The sequence below is a fragment of the Eucyclogobius newberryi genome, unplaced genomic scaffold (genome assembly GCF_026437365.1).
Source record: "Eucyclogobius newberryi isolate DKJ021-1_F unplaced genomic scaffold, fEucNew1.0.hap1 SCAF_20, whole genome shotgun sequence".
Classification (NCBI taxonomy): Eukaryota; Metazoa; Chordata; class Actinopteri; order Gobiiformes; family Gobiidae; genus Eucyclogobius; species Eucyclogobius newberryi.
The window spans coordinates 22485655-22507827 of record NW_027315835.1 but is presented as its reverse complement, the minus strand read 5'-3'; the positions used below and the strand labels follow the sequence as shown (position 1 = coordinate 22507827).

At 40.5% G+C, this 22173-nt stretch overlaps 1 long non-coding RNA gene across 1 annotated transcript; it reads right to left on the bottom strand.

The window, feature by feature from the left end:
• Positions 1–1151: 1151 nt before the first annotated feature.
• On the bottom strand, positions 1152–1510 carry LOC140369102 (uncharacterized). The gene is made up of 3 exons (XR_011928220.1): positions 1454–1510; positions 1262–1381; positions 1152–1194 (listed from the first exon to the last, which is right to left on the bottom strand). It is a non-coding gene; the product is annotated as an uncharacterized lncRNA (long non-coding RNA).
• Between the last annotated feature and the right edge of the window lie 20663 nt (positions 1511–22173).

Here is a 22173-nt window from a genome sequence, read left to right as displayed (position 1 = left end):
AACCCCCCCTCCGTAGATGGTGATGTGTTAAGGTGAAGATGATAGAGACATGGGGTGGGAAGGTGGGGTCGAGAGAGCTGAGAAGACAAGATATGCTGTGAATAGGCCTTATAAATAGGGCTTCTGGGTAATGAGAGTGGGGCGTGTTTACTAGTGGAGTAGAGGTTGAGGCGTGGTCCCACTCCTGAACCTAAGTTAGCGATTAACATCTCCAACTCCATCAAAAGCAACAAAATGCACTTAATTTAAATGAGTCAATTCGATTTCTTCACTGAAATTACTTTCTACTATTACGTTCTGACATAAACTGCATGTAGTTAGCTGTATAGTTGTCAAATGGTGGGTGGATAGAATCTTAGTCATAAAAGTGGAGTAAAGAGATCTAGCATAAATCTTACCACCACAATACTTTCTATGGATGTTTAGCTGGGTCCAAATGGGCATGGAAACCTGTTAAAGTCAGAGCTAGAGCGTCTTCTGTGCACCTGCTTTTCAGTGCGACTGGGCTTCATGTGGCTCGTGGTGGTGTGCAGAGGAATGCTGGACACAACCGCAAATGGAGCAGACACGCAGCCAGATGACATAAAACTCAATGGGCCAGTTCCTGTTATCCCGGTTCCTCTGTCTGCTTTTTCTCTGTTCGAGTCCACTTCCCAAAGTCTACCTCCTCTTTGCCCCTCTGCTCATCCGTCCCCTCTTTTCAAACACATCATTCAAAGCTATCTATAGGTTTGAATTGCGGGACTCAAACTAAATTAACTAAAAAAAAGATTTAGGTAAGAAATTATTTTAGAAGTGATTGACATTGACAAGTGGTTGACATTGTGTAATTCGGGTGGTACTATAAATGTTTTAAACTAATTTACATTAAATAAAAACAAAGAAAATAAAACCAACAACGCCACCGGGCTTACACCCGGAAACTAACTAAAAGGACACACAGATTCGTTCTTGATTATACAGAGGCAGATTCCAGTTTCACATGTAATTTATTTAACAGGCTATTAAATTAATAAATACTTTAACACAGGCTTAGGTAACAACACAGTTTGTATCAGTTCTTTATGCGTGGATGTATAGTCTTTTAAGAGTCCAGTGGATCTGGACAACACAGGGCACAGATCATATCAACAGAGGGCAAGGCAAGGCAATGGCTCCAGCGCACACCGCCGCTCCAGAGAGTTTAGGTTACATCTGAAAAGAGACCTGGTTAACGCTAACCTGAACACTAGGCTCCCGGGATATCACGCACAGGACGTACCACGTTAGCTGCCCGGGACCACGCGTTGTGGGGCTATGACAGCGAGACCACAACAATCCTGAGTCAGCAGAGATCACATCGGAGCGTTAACAAAGCGGCGCCAGGTGACAGGCCACGGCACTAAACCACAGAAACCATTTTATGAGTAAAACTACACGATCGAATCGCATTAGCAAAAGGGACAACTACTACCTGGAGAGCGGAGGTACGTGGAGCAACACCCAGACCCAGGAAGTGCGTAGGTCAGAGGATGAATGACAAAACGGAACAACATTTTATTGGCCAACGGCCCTAATGATTAGCGAATAGGAAGTGGCATGGTCTGCCCGCAGGCCATACTGCCACAACATTAAACAATATTACAGTGTGATTGGTAAACTTGTCAGATGACATGATAAAAGAAAATTCTCTTAATTTTTTTTTTAATTTAAAGGCGGTATGGACGATTTTTTGGCGATTTGAGAACGCAGGTGGAAGTGCGCATGCGTACTCCCCCGTGCGGACTGATACAACACACACGTGCGTTTGTTTATTAGCGCAACGGATCGCATCACATCGCTCGTCTCCCGTAGATTTCTGTCCACTTCTGCGTCAGCTCGAACTGTCTTTCTCCGTCTTCATTTTGCCCCGTACACTGAGGGAACTATATTATGATAGATCCATGCACTTAGGCATGCGGAAACGTGGGGACGAACCGCACGCAGCTGCAGGTGAGCGGTAGGTGCGTTTCATGATTGATACGTGGCAGGACAAATGATTTATCCACGCCACGAGGAAATATGATAAAAAAAATAGCTGAAAAAAAATCGTCCATACCACCTTTAATATCAACAAGATGCAATGTTAAAGAGATAAAAACACATTTAAGTCATATCTTTTAGTTACTGTCTAAGCCTAAGTATTTAAGTGTTCTTACATTGTAAACAGAAGCTACTTGTTATAAGTACATAATACACCATGATTCAACATTTTATTTATTTTTCTGTATTTCTTTAGTTACCCTGTTTTCCGCAGTATAAGTCGTTCCAGAGTATAAGTCTCATTTTTTTGGGAGATGTATTTGATAAAATCCAAGACCAAGAACAGACATTTCATCTTGAAATGCAAACATGTTTGAACAGGAAAGACACTGCAAGTGACTTGGAAAACAATCGTACATTTAGATAAGTCAGTTTGAAATGTTTCTCAGAGTTTTTCTTCCACTAGGTTTGGTTCATTCCTTTTTTAAACCTGATCTAGACCATATTCAGTTTCCAGTTTAGTCCTTGTTTAGTCCCAAGTTTGATGTGGTGAATGTTTAAGTGTGAATGCAACCTTATATTTGTTTCTTTTTTTAATCATGTGTTTTCATATACAAAAAAAAAAGCCATTAATGTGTAAAAACTACACATATTTATCTGAAAAGTTAAGCCAGGTTTAAATTTCTGGCTTCATTTTGTTGACATATTTGATTTGCAGAGGAGATTTTGGCCATCTTGTTTCCTTTTTGAGTTCATTAGATCTTAACGAAACTTTATTTCACCACATTTTTTGGAGTTAAACTTTTACGTCAATCTTTGAATCAACAAATGTTATGATCTGTCAAAATAGTGTCCAATAGATATGACAATGTTGATGTTTTCAGGCAAAAGCTTATGTTGGAGGGGTAAACTGACCACAAAAAATAAAAATAGTAGGAGTTAGTTTTGCCTGTAGTGGCTCACCTTAATGTAACTGATACGTTGGAATAATATAATTGCTGATAAACACAGAAGTACAATCTTGGCTCTCTCTCTGCATTGGCCACTCTTGCCCACCACATTTGGCGTCCTGCCCTGTCTGGTACACCGCTCCACCCGTTTCCAGCTCGCGACCCCGACCCACCCAGACTGTAGCTGGGCCCGTCGCCCTGCGGTGCCCGTGATAAATGGGAGCTTTCACACTCGGGTTTGTCCTGGCTGAAGACTGGGGGGAAACTGTTGGCACTAGAGAATTACTGATGCCTATTTGCACAGTAACAGCCACTTGAAATAAAGATATTGACGGTGTTTGAGTGGAAAAGTAAAGCAACATTAGAAGTGAAATGGTGGCTACCATTAGTGCAGTAAATGGTCTTTTGTGGTGCGTCTGTATAAGAGCTTAATGAAACTTAGTGACATTTTTCATTAGTGTTAAAATTGAAAATCTCTTAATGAGAGAAACGTATTTTGGCAATTATAAGCATTATGTGTGTGATTATTGTTCTTTTAATGCTTGTACTATATTTATTTATTCATTTAAGTAAATTTTTGGGGGCAAATAGGTCTATACCTCTCTAATCGACTTAAAATATGCACAATATGTTTAACCTCAGTAAACAGAATGTACTCCTGACCATAAACTTTGCCCACAAAACAGTATGAAAATTGCTCAAAATAACGACTAAAATACCAAATATAACACTTTTTATAATAAATATAATATATAAAATATTTAACCACATTGCATTATAAGGCAAAAGAGAAAGATTATATATTTTCCATATGTCGGTGTAATCCCTCATTCGTCCAGGAGTGTTTATGTGAAAATGATTCAGTTGAAGTCGTCTGGGCGATACGTTTCGACACTCATCCGAGAGTCATTCTCAATCTGCGAATCAAGACCGGGAACTCAGATATTTGTCCTACTCTGAGTGGACCCTGTCCACCGGGCAGGACCTCCTGATAAAAGGTGTTATTGGTTTCACCAGAAACTAAACCTCTTTGTTTTCTATCAAACTAGCCTCTTTGTTTCATATCAGTCCTCTAATGAGCTATCAGCCCCCTATTGTCCCTGACTCACACTCTCACTCCTCCCCGTGTAACTGATTAGCATCCGAATGCCACTTTCCTGGAGAGGGATAGAAGTGACTTAAGATTCAACCTTTCAGTCGTTTATGATGGAATTTTGAATCCCTGGAGAGGTAGATGCCCAGGGAATTCAGATGCTAATCAGTTACACGGGGAGGAGGGAGAGAGAGAGCCAGGTACAATAGGAGTCCAGATGACTACAACTGAGTCTTTTTCTTTTTCTACAATATTTTTCATATATGATTATTAATGAATTATTGTTCATATATCGACCCCATAAGTTTTACTCTGAGTCAAGTGGATTTTGATTAATGCGCATAACAGTCCAATCCAAATTATAGAAGTTTGAATATATATATGACAAAAAAAAAAAGAGCCCAATTTTCCTGACTATTGTTTAAATCCAGCCCATGTTGACGCATATTCTATTTGACAAAGTTGTATTAATGGTTGGACAGCCTGTTTAGTTTCATTAGGACTTATGTTTGCCCTCCACTGTACACAGTGTATACAACTGTTCCCATGGCATCCAATGTTGCTCATATACAGATCAATATGAAACAGTGGAATATATGAATGGGAAATCTGGTGCAAAGACCAAACACGATGACGTCCAATAGACTTTAGCTCTGTAAATGCATCCATAAATGCTAGTCTCAAAGAATTAAACATAAGAACTCATATTAACCACATTATATTCCAATCAAGTTACCATAATATTTATATCTTTGCTCTCCATTGACACTGGACACTGCTTGTTTAACATTTCCACCAGCAGACAGACTGGGCAGGAGCAACACAATTTCGGATTTATGAAAATGACCCACAAATAGCCCATACAAACCTTTAGACTAGTAGTGGTTTTCCTCGCATTTAGTTGTTTCTGGTCTCAACTGTTTTTATATTATTACTTAGAAATAAATGTCCACAAATGATTGAGTAGCTTTTTCCATATTTTCCGCCCTTGTTGAACAGCCTAGCATAATAGACCAAAATACATAAATGAAAGCACTTTTGCCATCAGTCTGTGTGTTCATGACGTCGCCCCAAACCTACTGTGACACCTTTCGTGACCGTGGGTGGGAAACTTCAAGGGAAAGCTGGCAATTCTGCTGATCACATGCGTCGAGGCTTAATATGGTCAACACAGCTTCCATTCGACAATAGGGTTAGGGTTAGGGTTAATTTGTCACCCTCAGCTGTCAGCGCTCAGTATTCTGTAGGAAACCCTTTTACACTATAAGGCACAGCATTACCCCCACAAACTCCCACTGCTCTGTACTTACATGGTTCTATGATTCTTATATATGTTTTCTTAAATGGTACAACAACAAAAAAAAATTGAAAAAATAAATAAATAATTCTGCCACATGTCCTTCCAAACATTTGATTTTCCCCATTCTGTCAGACTTTCCCCACCCCAGACTTCCTCCAGCTCATGCGGAGGATCTCGAGACGTTCCCAGGCAACAATAGTATGCATGTTGGGTGTATTGGAACGGTAAAGGATCATCTGCGGTTTCAACATGCCATTTTTTTTTGGAGGACAGTGCAGCATGAAACGGGGATAAGACCGGGGAATGACATGCAGCAAATGGTCAGAGCTGGACTCAAACTCACAATGTTGCTCCTGCACCACACAGCAGGCATATGTGCTATCCACGCGACTATGGGGCGCTCTTGCCTCCCAAGAAGGAGATCATGGGTTCGATTCCCGGACCAGACCAACTCTCTGGGTGGAGTCTGCATGTTCTCCCTGTGTTACCGTGGGTTCTCTCCGGGTTCTCCGGCTTCCTCCCACTATCCAAAGACATGCATGTGTTAGGTAAAATTGGCAACTCTAAATTGGCCCAATGGACAGGTGTTGAAAATTAGCATATTCTGCTATATAATTCTGCCAATGCTATGTCCTTAAAATAAAATAAATGAGTGGAACCAACCTGATACTTCATGCTGATTGGTCGAAGCGTCCAGAACCTTTGTTGGATTCAGTTGAGAGAAAAGCAGACATTTTTCAGTCCACACATATCTGCTTTCTGCTAAAGTAGGCCGAATTACGGTTGGTAATGTTGGTTTTTGGTTCTTTGGGAGCTTCACCTTTGGGTTCTGCCCAAACCACGATGCTGCTCTGTGATTGGTCCGGTCTTCGTCAGACTAGTGCTTCAGGCCCAATCGGGATTGGACAAACAGCGCCAGTTTAACAAAAATTGATTCTCAAGAGTTTTTGAACATAGATCGTGAGATGTCATCTTGCTGGGCCCATGAGCTTGCATTAAAACAGCCCATGAGGAGGGTCTTTCAGGTCTAAATGACTGCCACTGTGCAATGACTCATTTTCTCAGGGAATTTGTGCAATAAAACCAAAAGAAGGGTCACACTCATATTAGTTTTAGGCTATATTTTATGGAAATAGTCACAACTTTTGTTTCCCTGCCAGTGTCTCAGTGTCTTGTTCCCAGGCTATTATTTCTTATTAAATGTGGGCTAAACCCATTCTGCTGCAGCAGCAGTCATCCAAGGGGCCACAGACATCCAACCCACGAGTGACACCAACTCTGCGACGGACTCACAATTACACACAATTACCAGGATCCCCAAGAAATTACTCTCCATAATGTACCCCATCCTGTACACGCTGACACTGAGGTGTAAAAATGTCAGGAAATGCCATTAAACCAGCTTGCCTGCGAAACTCTCCGTCTCCTCCGAACGGACAGATCTGCTTTCAGCCCAATGGAATGTAAATGGACTGAAAACGAAATAAGCAACCTATATGGTCGGCTAATTTGGACAATATGCCACACAAATATCACAAACCTAGGTAAATAATCTAATGGTTTTGTTGGCTCATCGGCACGTCCTAAACTGTAATTAACATGCATAATTTACACTACAAAATAAACAGGAGTTATGTGATGTGTTTGATGAGTCATGCAGGTCATAACCCACTGTCTGCATGTTACACTTACTTTGCTTACGGCCATTTACACAAAGAAAGATTGATTGCCCTACTAGCTCTGATTAATTCGACAACGGTTCTTTTGGTGTTTTTTACTATTTTAAATACATCTTGTAGCATCAACTCTTGGCATTAGCTTTGTCCCAGTAACACATTTAACAGAATTTACGATGAAAAACGGATGGTGTGGATCGGAAACGCTGTCCAAGTTATGGAGTAGAATATTGTCGGACTGTTAGGTAGAACAAACCACATTACCTGGATTGTTTGCTGTTAAAAAAGCTGAGTAATGAGTTTGTTTTGAGCGTGGAAAATTCTTTAAAATAAGAAATGAATCCAAAAAAAATCTTTAAAATAAGAAATGAATCAAAACGGCACAAATGATCATATCAAGTGAAAACGAATGACAGGAAGGATTGTATTTGAGAGCGTTATCTCTTCCATTCTCACTGTGTTTCTGGTCCTCCTTTGAGAAAGTAGATGTTTCCATGTTCTCAGTCATGTTTATGAGTGACAGATGATATAGACAAGCAGACGTTTCTCAGGCTAATCTCACTCTGAGCCTGGCTGACGGTGTCTTCCTTCACCAGTGACAGCAGACTTCGTTTAGACTTATTTAGATAATGAGTCTGGTTCCGACCGCAGTTTGGTAAACTGTGGTTACATTTGGCGAAACGGTCCATTGTACTTGGGTCGGGATGGGAAACACATGAGGATCTTCTCGGTGCATTTCGCTCCCCTCTGGACTGCAGTACATACTTTCATCATTACTGTATCACTGCAGTACATACTTTCATCATTACTGCAGTATTTGTGATCCTGAGTGAGACCAGGAGCATGGGGCAAATATTCTTCAAGTTTTTCATTAACGTTAGCGAGACTTTTGAAAATTAGATTGGCCGCATTCACACTGGTATTTTACAATGATTAAACATATTAAAAAACATGCTGAGTCTGGTTTTGAATGCTTAATGGGACAGGCATTTTTTTTTTAAAATTAGTTGGGAATTACTGAATTCATACTTTATATAGTCAGTACTTCATGTTTCCTGTCTGCTATTGTTCTAATCTGCAACCCTTCCTTTATGTTGTATTTGTAGACATTTTAAATAGATCTAAAATTACTTAGAAGAGCTGTAGTTCAGGAACGAGCAACGTAATTGTTTTAATTTGTGCCAAACTGGCTACGCGACGCTGCCAAATCCTACGTGTGTCTCCGAACAAAGTAACGAGCAGTGGGCAATCTGTGGATGAAACTGCATCTTGTTCTTGTCCACAGGAGAATATAGATTACTCACACATACATGAATCACTTTAAAAGCAGTTTTGAGTGGTTTAATGAGAAGGGAAAACAATTAGAACATGGTCGAACATTTCAAAAAGTCTCCTTTAATAAAAGCATTCTTGGCTACGACGGAGTATAAGGGCCAACCAAGAAAAAAAAAAATGCGCTGCACTACGAGAATAAAGTCATTAAATATAGCCGCAAGCGGCAATGATCGGCCCTCGCCACGCCGCCGCCACGCCGCAAGAGGAGGGGGCGCTAACGCGCTCCAATTGTCCTTTTATTACGCCTACTGCTGAATCTGTCACATCTTCTCCCCTTTGTTTCACCATCAAAAGCAATTTTATTTTGAATTCTTGACAAAATGTGCAGCTTTGACGCACAGACACCGTGACTTTTTGAATAAAAATGTGGATAACTTTTGATGGTCCACCCCTGAAGATGAGTCTCACCAAATTTCAGGTTAATAGGGCAGACGCCCTAAGAGGAGTTTGTGAAAGTCTAAAGTGTAAACATGTTCTGGCGATTTCCCGATTGGAATAACATGGAAGGTTTCGGTCATCGCTACGGCAAAGCCATAACAATTATGACATGGGTCATAAAATTGAGTTGTGTGTCAAATTTCATATAATTTCGCAAAACTAAACATTTAACCTCCATATAAAATCTGTAGGGGGCGCTGTGGCTCCAAATTAATTTATTTCACTTCAAGTAGGTTTAGGGCAAAGAGTTTAACAACTGATTCTAATTTGACGCAATTCTGACTTTATCTGCGCTAACGGCAGAAATGTAAAATTTGGGAGATTTCTGAAATTATTGCTACAGTTTGCGGCTTCGCCGCACAGAGACCGTGACATGTATCAATGTAATTTGAATAACTTTTGATGTCCCACTCCTCAGTAGCATTTTCACCAAATTTCAGCTTTTTAGAGCCAACGCCCTGGGAGGAGTTCGTAAAAGAACGACGTTTGGAAAAACTCCGAAGTCATGTTTAGCCATTTTTGAAGCAATATGGCCGACATTTGGTTGGGCGGACGGCGTTGCCGTAGTAATATTTTTTACTTCTCTTGTCACCATCTACCTCTGCGCCAAATTTCATGATTCTATGATCAGATTTTTTTGGGGTCATTTCCCATCTCTCAATGCATTTTTGGTACATTTGGGGGCGCTGACGCGCACATTTTTTTTATTTTAGAAAAGGGAAATAGCCAGAATGTAGAGAGGCACGATTTTTAGAGGTGTGCAAATTTTTGTGACTTTTCGTCAATAGGGGGTTGGTCCCGAGAAGAAAGAAGAAAGAAAGAAAGAATTAAAGCCGCAAGCGGCATCCAACGGCCCTCGCGGGCCGCCGGCCTTCCGACTCTGCGCTTTTGACTTGATAAAGATGGCGCCCTTATTGTGTCTTGAATAAAAAAAGAACTTGACAGACGGCGACACATTGGACATGGCCAATCCAGTGCAAATGAACACAAGTGTCAGTCAAATTTGCTGCGCCGCTGCACAGAGACCGTAGCACTTGGAATAAAAATATGGATACCTTTTGATGCCCCGCTTGTGTAGATGATTTTTCCCAAAGTAAAGCTTGATCGAGCTATTGCCCACGGAGGAGTTTGTTAAAGTGTGAAGCGTAAATGTGAACATTTCAAGGATTTGGCGTTTTTCCCATTTGTGACAGTATATTTGCAGCTCCACGGCACAGAGACCGTACCACTTAAAATCAAAATATGGATAACTTTTGATGCCCCGTTTGTGTAGATGATTTTCCCCAAATATGAGCTTGATCGGGCAATCGCCCTAGGAGGAGTTCGTTAAAGTGTGAAGCGTAAAAATGTGGTGATTTTAGAGATTTCGCTGTTTTCCCATTTCTGACATATATTTGCGGGTCCGCCACACAGAGACCGTAGCACTTAGAATCAAAATATGGGTAAGTTTTGATGCCCCGCTTGTGTAGATGATATTCTCCAAATATGAACTTGATCGGACAATCGCCCTAGGAGGAGTTCATTAAAGTGTGAAGCGTAAAAATGTGGTGATTTGAGCGATTCTACGATTTTCCCATAAGGATAACATGGGATGTTTCTGTCAACGCTACGGTTACGCCGTACAAAATATGACTTTGGCTCTCATACTTGTATGATCAGGATGGCAAATTAGAATTTAGTGCAAAATGTCATGTCATTTGGAAAAACTCTATTGTTTATAGGCCACTCTGAAGGCCAAATAGTCAGAATTCTGGGAAACGTTTGCGGCTCCGTCGCACAGAGACCGTAAAAGTTATCCTTAAAATTTGGATAACTTTAGATGCACCACTTGTCTAGAGGACGTACACCGATTTTGAGGTTGGTGGGCAAAACGCACTAGGAGGAGTTCGTTGAAGTGTAAAACATAAAAATGTGGTAATTTGAGAGATTTTGCGGTTTTCCCATAGGGATAACATGGGAGGTTTCTGTCATCGCTACGACTACGCCGTAAAAATTTAGGCATTTTTGTGATTGGCTTTTGTGATCGGGACGGCAAAATAGAATTTTGGGTAAAGTTTAGACAATTTTGGTAAAACTAATTTTTGACCTTCAATGTTAATTTAAAGGTCACTCTGTAGGGGGCGCTATCGCGCCCATTTCAATTTTGTCAGCCTAAACTGGTCCAAACTAGAAAGTTTAACAACTGATTCAAATTTGGTCCTAATCGGACTGGTTTTGATCAAATGGGAGCAATTTTTAGATCTGCAATATTCCAAAATAAGTTGTCCAACTTTGCGGCTGCGCCGCACACAGACCGTTAAAGGTATCTCAAAAAATTGAATAACTTTAGATGCCCCACTTGTCCAGAGGACGTACGCCGATTTTGAAGTCGGTGGGCAAAACGCCCTAGGAGGAGTTCGTCAAAGTTTGACGTGAACAAAATGACTAACACAGCGTATTTTCATTTTCAAAGGAAGATGGCGGCCATAGGGTAAGTCTGGGGGCGTGGCCACAATGATTTTTTTTGTTCGTCCTCACGAGAGGAATGCGTGTCCCGAATTTCGTAGCTTTACGCCAAAGTTGACCTCGGGGCGTCTCCCATAGGCGCAATGTATTTTGACTTTTGTCGGTGGCGCTGTCGCGCCATTTTTTTACGAAAAAAAAAATGGCCCAGAAAAAATCAAATTTTTCGCCGATTCTGAATTTTGGGCAAAGTTTGGTGAGTTTTTGAGCATGTTCAGGGGGGCAAATTAGAGATCAAAAAGCAGAAGAACAAGAAAAATAAAAATAATAATATTTTTAGCAAAAACAATATAGCCGTTTCCACTATAACAACAAATTATACATCGTTTGAAAGCTCTAAGCCTTCCCGATGCCGCCATGGGGTGGAATCATCATTACGAGCGCTTACGCGCTTGTCACTCCCTATTCCGTCGGGATGCCCCGCCCACTCCCCATAGACTTCCATTAATTTGAGCAGATACAAGCATGGCCCATGCCTGCGGCATGGATTCTCGCGTACGGGACGATGCCAGGAGGGTTTTTGGAGGAATGCAGCGCTTCGCGCTGCTGTTGTCAACAATTAGTGAATGGGCTACGCCCATTCACTAATTGTTGACTATTTCTGTCATAGCAGGAGTAAGTATGCATGATCCATGCCTTCGGCATGGGCTAGTTCACTGTACTTGCCAGGGGCGACGGGGTACCAAACATGCCGGCTGCGCCCGCATGTTTGGTCAGACAGTTGCAACGCTGCCGAAGGCAGCGTTGCGGGAGCAATAGGCCCTCCGCCCTGCTGGGGCTCGGGCCTAATAATAATAATAATATTTTTAGCAAAAACAATATAGCCGTTTTTACTATAACAACAAATGATACATCGTTTGAAAGCTCTAAGCCTTCCCGATGCCGCCATGGGGTGGAATTATCATTACGAGCGCTTACGCGCTCGTCACTCCCTATTCCGTCGGGATGCCCCGCCCACTCCCCATAGACTTCCATTGATTTGAGCAGATACAAGCATGGCCCATGCCTGCGGCATGGATTCTCGCATACGGGACGATGCCAGGAGGGTTTTTGGAGGAATGCAGCGCTTCGCGCTGCTGTTGTCAACAATTAGTGAATGGGCTACGCCCATTCACTAATTGTTGACTATTTCTGTCATAGCAGGAGTAAGTATGCATGATCCATGCCTTCGGCATGGGCTAGTTCACTGTACTTGCCAGGGGCGACGGGGTACCAAACATGCGGGCTGCGCCCGCATGTTTGGTCAGACAGTTGCAACGCTGCCTTCGGCAGCGTTGCGGGAGCAATAGGCCCTCCCCCTGCTGGGGCTCGGGCCTAATAATATTCCGATGCGAAAACAATGTTTCCCATTTTTCAAATATCATAAACTATACATTTTCGGAAAGCGCTCGCGCTTTCCTACCTCATGGTGTGGGTCCCTGGTCACTGACGGGTACTTTCGTTAATTTTGAGTGGGCTCCGCCCACTTTGTGTTTTTGGCACTCTATACAGTAATAATGTTCAATTTTTGCATTACATGCTTATATGCACGGAACATGCAAGAGATGGGGAACGTATTCGTGAGCTACTTAGCGCAAATGAGTGCTTTATAAGGGGATGTCGTCATCCCAATGTAAAGTGCTCGTTTAGTGCGCACTTTTGCACGGGCTTCGCCCGTTTACAACGGTAATGTTCCATTTTCCTACTACTTATTAGTATGCACGGGGCGTGCGTGAGTGGAGGAGTGCGTTAGTAAGTGTTTGGAAGTGGGCGAGCGCTTTGCGCTCGATTTCGTGCGCACTACGTGCGCACTTTCGCAGCCGTGCTTTGCACGGCCTTACAAGATTAATAGGCCTCTCGCCAGCTTGTGGCGCTCGGGCCTAATTAATGAGAAAAAAGACGTTAATTAATGAGAAAAAGTCAAAGTCAGAAAAAGTCGTAAATTAACGACATTAAACTCATTAAATAACGAGGAAAAAGTCATTAAATAACGAGAAAAAAAGTCATTAATTAATGAGAAAAAAGTCATTAATTAACGAGAAAAAAGTCATTAATTAACGAGGAAAACAAGTCATTAATTAACGAGAAAAAAGTCGTAGTTTAGGCGCCGATTCAAAGTGACGTGAGCAGTTCACTTTCAGCCCCACGGTCAGGATGCAAAAGAACGGGCTTGGATGAGTTGATGTCTTACGTGTCGCATCATTCAAACTGTTGGATAAACGCTTTACTTTCTCCATGATGAACCCGTAATGCACCAGGGCTCAAACAGCAGCCGTGCTCCGTGCCACAGCCGCCCGCAGACAGGAAGAGCAGCCTCGCTGTTATATTCACACGTTCTCTGCTCCTCTAAGTTGTTTGTCTACGTGAGCACTTTGAGCACAGTCACTATCCTCACGTGCTCATTGTGTGCACTTAAGTTTTATGCCCGGATTCTAACCTTTTGTGATCCCTTGGACAAACTCAGTAAAACACACAGAACACAAACATCCGTCTGCTTACTGGACAGTACCATTATGCAACAGTGAGGGGGGAGCCCGTAACATGGTGCTGAAAGTGAACCGCATATCTGCCTTTATTGACTTTAAATTATGAGATTTTTCGCGTTATTTAATGAGAAAAAAGTCATTAATTAATAACTTTATTCTCGTAGTGCCCCGCATTCTTTTTTTTTTGGGCTGGCCCTTATACTCCGTCGTACTTGACAAAATTTTATTCAATTTTTTGTATTGTTCATTTTTCATTTAGCTGTAATAGATCAAATAATCAGATACATTTTAGTATTATTATCCTATTATTTCCTGATTTTAACAGTCATGCTAAAATAATTATAAAAAAGGTTTAAGATAGATAAAATCACACTTGTTTGTATGACTCGATATACTCATTCGGCCACATTCTTAGGGACATGTTCTTGAGAGAAATAAAAAATAAAAAATCCCTTCCATGTTACAAAGACTTAACTGAATCTACTGCTCAGCCCACACAGTTTTTCCAGTGGTTTTTGGCCTTGGCGGACCTTTACCCACTGGTGCTGCACGCCAGGGTCCAGACTAGTCTAATATGAGAAGGTGATGTGCATAATTTGTTGTATATGTATTGCTAAAAAATCTGAAATATAAACAAAGCAAAAAAAAAAAAAAAACGAGAAGCCCGCCGCCCCCAAAACCGCTATAAGAAAAACAGTCCAGACTTCGCTTTCTGGTTGCAACTGATTAGAATAAACTCTGCATTCGGAGTTTAATGGCACTTTCTCATTTTTTTTATGTTGGTCATGTCAAAGCAGCTACAGGCTTTCCATAAACACCTTGAGAGAAGCAGGAAAATGAGATTGTGGCTTTTGAAAATGCACTAAATATGGTTCCAGTAATGGGAGTGGGTTTGGGAAATGTGAGATTTACTCGTGGCCAAGTGGGACCCCCAAAACATTCAAATTCAACCTGTAACAGAATTTAAAAGCCTTATTGTTAGCTGCCAAGTTTTAAACGATTGCGGGCAACTGCATTTGTCAGAGTAAAACCATTTTTAGGTTGAACTTTACAATGTGTCAAAATACTGTAACATATGCTGGCTTCATTGGGTTTTAACAGTGATTGGGGAGTCTCAACATCATGGACATTGTTTATTCACTTTGGGTTTTGAGGTTTGCTTGACATTATTCGACCTATTTCGGCTCAAATTTATCCACCCACTGACAGCAATGCTTTCTCACTTTCATTAGCGAACTGAATTTATCCAGTTGTCATTTTACCTGACCCAGCAGAAAGGTGAAAATGTGTTTTTCCTCATCTGTTGTTGGGTGCGTAACGTATGACTTCATGCCCCATTTAGGATGAGAGAGACGGGTCACGCACTCCGGTCCAGACCACCGAGTGCACTTCCCTGTGTCTCAATCCAACGCTCGATTAGCCTTCGATTTGGTGGGATTTTCAGTCGCTGACCGAAAGAATAACTCAAATACCTCAACGTCTGCTGCCGAGCGTTGTGCAAACATAGTTAGAACTCGGGGATGTTACGGCGCAGTCGCTCAGGCTCTGTAATTGGACAGAACGCTGGAAAGGGGAATTTGAGACAAGCCAGGCCAATTTGGGGATGACAGTATATTGTGAGGAGCAGGTGAGAATGATTTGTCGGAGAGTGTCTTGTTTTACTCCGCGGCTCCTTCTGAATGACCTGTAAGCCATTAGCCTTTAGTATTTCTGGGAAAATATGTGCAAAGTTTCACTGCCACGGACCAAGTATGTGGTCGAAATCGAACTGGCAACCGTTGGGTCAGAGGTCACTGACCGAGCCACTGCCACCCCAAACATGATGCATTTAAACAACAGAAATCAGACTATAGAAGGTTTTAGTGAAATTAAATATCACAGAATTGCAAAATGCCTGTGTGCTGTCACTAAGGTGCAGAACGATCTCGCACTGAGTTAAAATTATATAAATGATAAGAATATTTTTTTATTTAAACAAATTTTAAAAAAAGGCATTAGAGTCATTTTATTTCTTTGTATATTCTGTTCTACTTGCATATTTTATTTGCTCTCTGGTCCTGTTCTATGTTCTTTGTGTTGTGAGTTTTATATTTAAATAGGAAAAAAATATACATTTAAAAATGAATATAGCTGAAACAGGAATGTCTCCAGTCTCAAAAGTAAATATATTCAAATTACATCCTATATCACTTCTGAGCTAACAATAAACTGTAACTACAATTAAATAACACTATAATAAAATAATGTTATATTTTAACACAATTACTATATGACTTTTGTGTAAATAGAGACTGCTGTTTTGCCCAATAATCCACTTTTCCACTTTCATACACCAAGGAAACATGCACTAACTTTCACATAACATATTGTCTATATTACCTATAGCCTACAATGTATGTTTTCAACCATTCAGACAGTGTATTTGTAGTAATTTGATCAGATCAGAATAAAACAGGCTCACATTAGGCCCTAGACTGCGTGCCGAGTCCTTTCGCAGTAGCCCACATCCATCACAGCCACATGAGCGCTGGGATATGGGGAGAGACAGGCGGATCACCTGCTATAGCTCACCTCAGCCTGGCTCCTGCTTCCTTCACTTCCTGTCTCCTCGTCGCCTTGACAACAGACCAAACAGGGGCCGTGGCACAGTCGGGCCGAACGGGCTCCTGCTCGATGATATCATACCGGATTTCTCATGGCACTTTCCAGAACGTCACAAGGATTAAGGTTCGTCTCTATCCTACGATGACAAGAGGAGAAAATACTGCGGCTTTAAAGCAATATTGGTCGACTAGCAACAAATCCAAATTAAAAGTGATTAATTTCAAATGTAGTGCCAAAACAAACCCAATTCACCTTATGTCTACCACACGTTGATTTATTCCTGTGGAGAATGCATCCTCTGCACTTACCGTATTTTCTGCACTATAAGGCGCACTTAAAAGCCTTTCATTTTCTCAAAAAACGACCTTATCTATGGATTCATTCTGGTGTGACCTCGAAGCAATTTTGTGTGGTACACGGTTTGTTTCAATTAATGCGCCTTATTGTCCGGTGCGCCTTAAATATGAAAACTTATTGAAAATAGACCATTCATTGACAGCGCACCTTATAATCAAGTGTGCCATATAGTGCAAAAATTACGGTACCTTTTTAAATCTTTGTAATTTTTCTTAGAGAAGGTTTCTCGGCCCAAGAATGGAACCTTTAACTTTTGCACACTCTTCAAATGGCCCGTGTTCAGTCTGCTCCCAGCTCATGCATGGTTCTGAGAAAGATGGAAGAGATGTTTTTTCAGTTGCAAAAGCAAAAGCAGTAAATATGGAATATAGTTTGTTTTTATTTGTTACATTTTTATTTTAAACACAGACAAAAGCAGAACACAGAACATAGATCATGATAGAGAAAAAAAAGCCAAAGCGACAGAAGACATCCAATGGAGTTAAAGCATATGGTAAGGCATTATTAATCTTTTTTTTCCAATGTATGTCAAAATAAATGTATATATTTTTTTTTCTCCATGACAAAAAATAAGGTAATTGTTACATAACTCTGTTGAAATAAATATAAAAAATATAACAATGCACAAACACACACACAATAAAAATAAACACAAGACAAAACAATGCAGACAGAATAGACGGACAGACAAAATGGACAGAGAGACAAGATGGACAAGACAAAGAGACAATACAGGGGCCTTGATGTTCTTCTATCTACTCAAACTATCCTTGGGTTTCAGATCGATGTGAGTAGGTACTTTTACCACGTCAATAACATAAACATTACTTCATTGAGTGTCTGCGTGATGTCACGCAGGCACTATATGTTCTTGTATTTCAACATGTTTTTTATTATATTTTCCATGATTTTCCATTTAGCCAGTTTCAACTCCTTAACGCTTCAACCGATTTCAACATGTTATACCTCATTACGATCGCTTTCGCAGTAGTATGTGTGCTATCACTTTTGACATTTCAACAACTTGTACTTTTTGCAAAATTGTCGAATTTTCAAAAGTATTACTTTTCCCCATTTAAATGAATTTGGGCATTGAGTGTCTGCGGAATTCTTTAGACTTTATTCTTTAGGCTTTTTTCTTTAGAATTTTGTGACGGAGCCAGTCGAGCGAGAGAGAGAGAGAGGGAGAGAGAGAGAGAGGGAGAGAGAGAGAGAGAGAGAGAGAGAGAGAGATAGGGAGGGAGGGAGAGAGAGAGAGGGAGGGAGGGAGAGAGAGTGGGAGGGAGAGAGAGAGAGAGAGAGAGAGGGAGAGAGAGAGAGAGAGATAGGGAGGGAGGGAGAGAGAGAGAGGGAGGGAGGGAGAGGGAGGGAGAGAGAGTGGGAGGGAGAGAGAGAGAGAGAGAGAGGGAGGGAGAGAGAGAGAGGGGGAGGGAAAGAGGTAGACTTTATTCTTTAGGCTTTATTCAGGGAGGGAGGGAGTGAGAGAGAGGGAGGGAGGGAGGGAGGGAGGGAGGGAGAGGGGGAGAGGTAGACTTTATTCTTTAGTAGTTTGGGATCTCTGTCAACAAGACAGATTATCTTGTGTTTTGTATACATCGATACATGGCACACACAAGGGAGTGAGAGAGAGGGGGAGATGGGAGAGACGCAGACACTCCAGCAATGGCTGGCAGATTTTCTAGTTCACAATGTTGCTTACATACACATGCTGGTGTACAATTTGAATAATTCCCATGTTCATAGCAATATTTGTTTCAAATCTATATTTTAAATGTAATGTTTTTGAAGTGTTTTAAGCATTTGGCTTTGACTTTAATAGTTTTCTAGGATCCAAACTATTATATTCATGGGACTAATGTCTAATTCCATTCTGAATTCCATCAACCATTTCTGAATTGAACCCCATTCCCTTTAAAATTACTTATCTTAAGATATTTTCTTGTTGAAAACTCTTCAATGGTTGTCAATGTCAATGGTTGCGTAATATATATTCCTAAAAAAGTTGTTCCATGTAATTGACATGTTAAATTCCCCTTTGTGTAAAGTCTGTGAGGGCAACATGCCGTGACAGAGTTGTGGACACTTTTGATGGAAGACAACTGTCTAAAACGTTATATACGTTATATACATACTAAGAATTTGCTTTATAGTTTGTTTCCAGCTGATGGGAATCACTGATAATAATTGATTTTAGTGCAAATAGTCGATATATTGTCCATAGTCCATTTATCTTTCAAATTAAGTCCAAAGGTAAAAGTCCTTATACATTTAAAAAATTTCAGTTATGACTTCCTATCCTTGGCTTCATCTGAATGTTCACACATAAAACTTAGAGTGAGAATCCCCTTTTAAATTTGACAATTTTTATGATTTGTGTTGCTTCTTCTTCCCTTTGCCCCGAGTCACCCTTACTATTCCCCACATGGGGCACTGTTTAGGGCTCATGTATTTTCATTTCTGTCCGAATGTCCATCAGTTGTAAAAGTAGTGCACTCAAAATTTCCCACAAGGAACCTTGAAATGTAGTGTCCACTGCTGGTCCCTTAACTGGTTTTAATATAGACCACAGTTTATAGCAAGAGTTGGAAAAAAACAGCGACACAACACAACTGAATTAAAGCAGAACTTGGGTTATACTTCCCGCATGGAAATAAGACGCGCAGAGGGCAGTGGAGAAAACATTGGCAGTATTTATATTCTGCACGCGGTTCATGCGATGTCCACAGTATAAATCGGACCTCGTGGACATATCAAGCATAAACCTACCTTTAGTCGCTCTCCTTAGCTTGAGCTGTAAAAAGATCACCATCACATCACGTTTGATGTTTAACATGGGTTCCGTGTCAAACAAAACTTGTGTGATAATTATTAATCCATAAACATGACCCACATCTATGACAGAAATTCATTTTTTTTTGCAGATTTTTTTCCCACCCCAACGCCAGAGTCACATGAGCTGAGAGTCCGAATCGCTCTGTCGTTGAGTGCGCTGTACAGTCAGATAAAAAGTGCAGGACTATGAAGTGTATGAGGGGTTAGGATTAGGGAGGACATTTGGACGCAGCCCTTGATTGTTGGTTCAGATTTTTGAAGTGATAACAGCACATCTGAGCAACAAGCTAAAACATGTATTTATGTGTGTAAAATGCCCAACTTTATATCTATATATGATAAGCATTATGATGATTTATTTTTATTTAATTTTACATTTTGTTACAATTTTACAACAAAAATATGTTGGGTGGTAATACAGTAGGCTACTTGATCTTTGCAAGTCAAATTAAAAATATAGTAAGTAACTGTAGGAAAACCTTGACTTAAAGCAGAACTAAGTAACTTTGGCGATAGAGCTCCCCCTGCAGCTCTCTTGTGAAACTATATGGTCAGAGAACAGAAGCAAATGTTGTTCTTCTTCTTCTTTTCCTTCTTTAATTTTTAAAATCCTCTCCCCTCCGAGCGTCAAAAACACATATTTTCTTGATCTGAGACATGGCTTCCGAGATCTTCTATTAATCGTAGCTAGACCTGTATTTCCGCCATCAAATCACATTCTTTACTACCTCGTAGTTTCATTATCAAGGCGGAAGAAGGCCAACACATTTTTCTCGCAAATATAATTATCATTAAATGGACACCTGGAACTCTTTTGATTTTTCATTTACCGGTAACTTTTTTTTCTAAAACTTGAAATGCTAAACTAAAGTTACACAAGAGCATGTTTAAAGGCCAATAACCATACAAATAATGTATCATATGTGTCCTTTAAAACATGAAATAGTCCAGTCCAGGTAGCCATTAAACAGCAGTGTTATTCTTGTCCCAAAGTGCTTAGAGGTGGATAGCATCAACATCTATGCACAAAAACAATAATATGCCTGGAAATGTATCAAGCAAAAACAACTTTTATTGCATGCGAACATTTTGATATTGCTTCCTCCATTGAGGCTGGCTCCAGACTGGTTTATATGTTACGCTTTCCCCCCCTCAAATGTGACGTGTGAATGTGTTGTGGTGAAAACTAAGATTGTTGATTTTGGTGTCAGATCCCAAACAGTCATATAAAGGTTCTGTTCAGGACTGGACTGGGCAGTTTGCCATGCTGGCCCTGCCCTTGGGATGCCATGTGCGTGTCTGCGCTTGTGTACACATCCCTGCAGTGGAGACTCAGAAGAGACCAGGGATCACCCCATTAATGAAACAACATGGCTTTTGTTTAGCTGTGATTATTTGTTTTTGGCTTTGCTTCCCATTTTCTCGGACTGGTGAGATTTTTTTATTTATTCAGTTGCATAAGTTATGTAAAACTTAATTACCTACGTATTTTTGACCAATTTAGTTAGTTTTTTTAGTCTATTTTGTCATGTCGAGGGGTGTTAAAAATAGTACTCCATCATAACTTCAGACACAGTAAGGTTACAGATGAGAATTAAGGTTTTGGTGGCAGAAGGAGTCATATATTTTCCCAAAACGCTTCAGTGGTCACAAATGCCATGAATGATAAAAATCATATAATATAAAAAATTTAACCACTCACTCATTTATGAAGGAGAAATACTGCAAGTGAATGGGAAAATATAAAATGTACAGACAGAAAATGATTCTGTAGATTACTCACACAAATATAAGAACAAATTTATTTCGCTTTTATTTTAATTGTATTTTTTCATAAAAAAAATTATGCGTTTTACGTGAAATTGCCAGAATTTTTTTTTTATTTGAGACGTATAAATCTGAAGAATATATTGCACCAAATTTTAACCTCTTGCTTTGTTTTATATATAAATTCGGTACAAAATTCATTTAAAGGGTATTTTTAATTGTACTGAAAATTGGCAAAAAAAACCTAATCGCTCCGAATTTTTGGGAGTTCATAAATCAGGCTATGTCAACAATTCCTTCAGTACAAATCGTCAAAATCTTTTTAAATCCAAGAATGTAAGTTTAGTGTCTGCAGGTGCTACTAAGACCTGATCTTTATTTATGGGAGAAAAATACACATGCAAGTTGGAAATTATAAAACATCTTTAGGTTTAGCTTATATGATAAGAGAGCAAACTGACCCAAAACAGTAACATATAAAATAAATGTTGCATCATGTCTTGCCTTAAAATAGTTTTTAGTTACATTTTAGTATGACTCTGTAACAACTTAAAGAACTTATGAACCAGGGCCTTGACCAAACCAGCTTGTGCTTTAGAGGAATTGTTGCTGACGTGCTTCACCCTCACTTAGCCTCACCAACAGAGGCCTGGGTCCCTTGGGTGCACATGAGGAAGGCCCGCTGTTTACCTTGTACTGGCCCATCACTCCACACAGCTCCAGCAGCTTTAGCCGTACTCCAGGAAGATCAGACTGTTGATGTTTGCTCTGTAAGGCCTGCCTACCAGCCATGGCAACGCAGATACCATTTCGGAGATCGGGGGAAAATATTTTCCCAAGTGGGCCGACACAG